Here is a 678-nt window from a genome sequence, read left to right on the forward strand (position 1 = left end):
GCAGCAGCATTCCGATAGAGCAGCAGCAGCAGCAGCAGCAGGAGACGGTACGTATACACCATGATAAAAGGGTTTAGGGTTTATATTCAGGATCGAGGGTTTGGGGTTTTATCGTTTCCGTTTGCTGCTAATAGATATATCGTTCTTTTCTCTATACAACCATCAAGAATTAGGGTTTAGGGTTTAGGGTTTAGGGTTTAGGGTTTAGGGTTTAGGGTTTAGGGTTTGGGGTTTAGGGTTACGGCGATGCACGAGCTGAAGAAGCGGCGATCTGCGGGGATCGAAGAAGCAGCAGAAGCAATGCAAATGATAAACACAAAACACTCGCAGGTTAGGGTTTAGGGTTTAGGGTTTAGGGTTTAGGGTTTAGGGTTTAGGGTTTAGGGTTCAGGGTCTAGGGTTTAGGGTTTGGGGTTGGTAGGGGGAGAAAGGCAGGTCCCTAGATTCGGCTCGTCGTTCAGGGTTTAGGGTTTAGGGTTTAGGGTTGATGCTAACAAAGGCATGCTGTTGCTGCTGCTGCTGCTGTTGCTGCTGCTGCTGTTGCTGCTGCTGCTGCTGCTGCTGCTGCTGCAGTTGCAGCAACAAAGGCCTACAGACCCTCCAGAGAAGGGAGACCCAGCGGAGCACTACGCTGTAAACCCTAAACCCTAAACCCTAAACCCTAAACCCTAAACCCTA

Source organism: Eimeria mitis, genomic scaffold (genome assembly GCF_000499745.2).
Source record: "Eimeria mitis Houghton genomic scaffold, Emh_scaff2247, whole genome shotgun sequence".
Classification (NCBI taxonomy): domain Eukaryota; phylum Apicomplexa; class Conoidasida; order Eucoccidiorida; family Eimeriidae; genus Eimeria; species Eimeria mitis.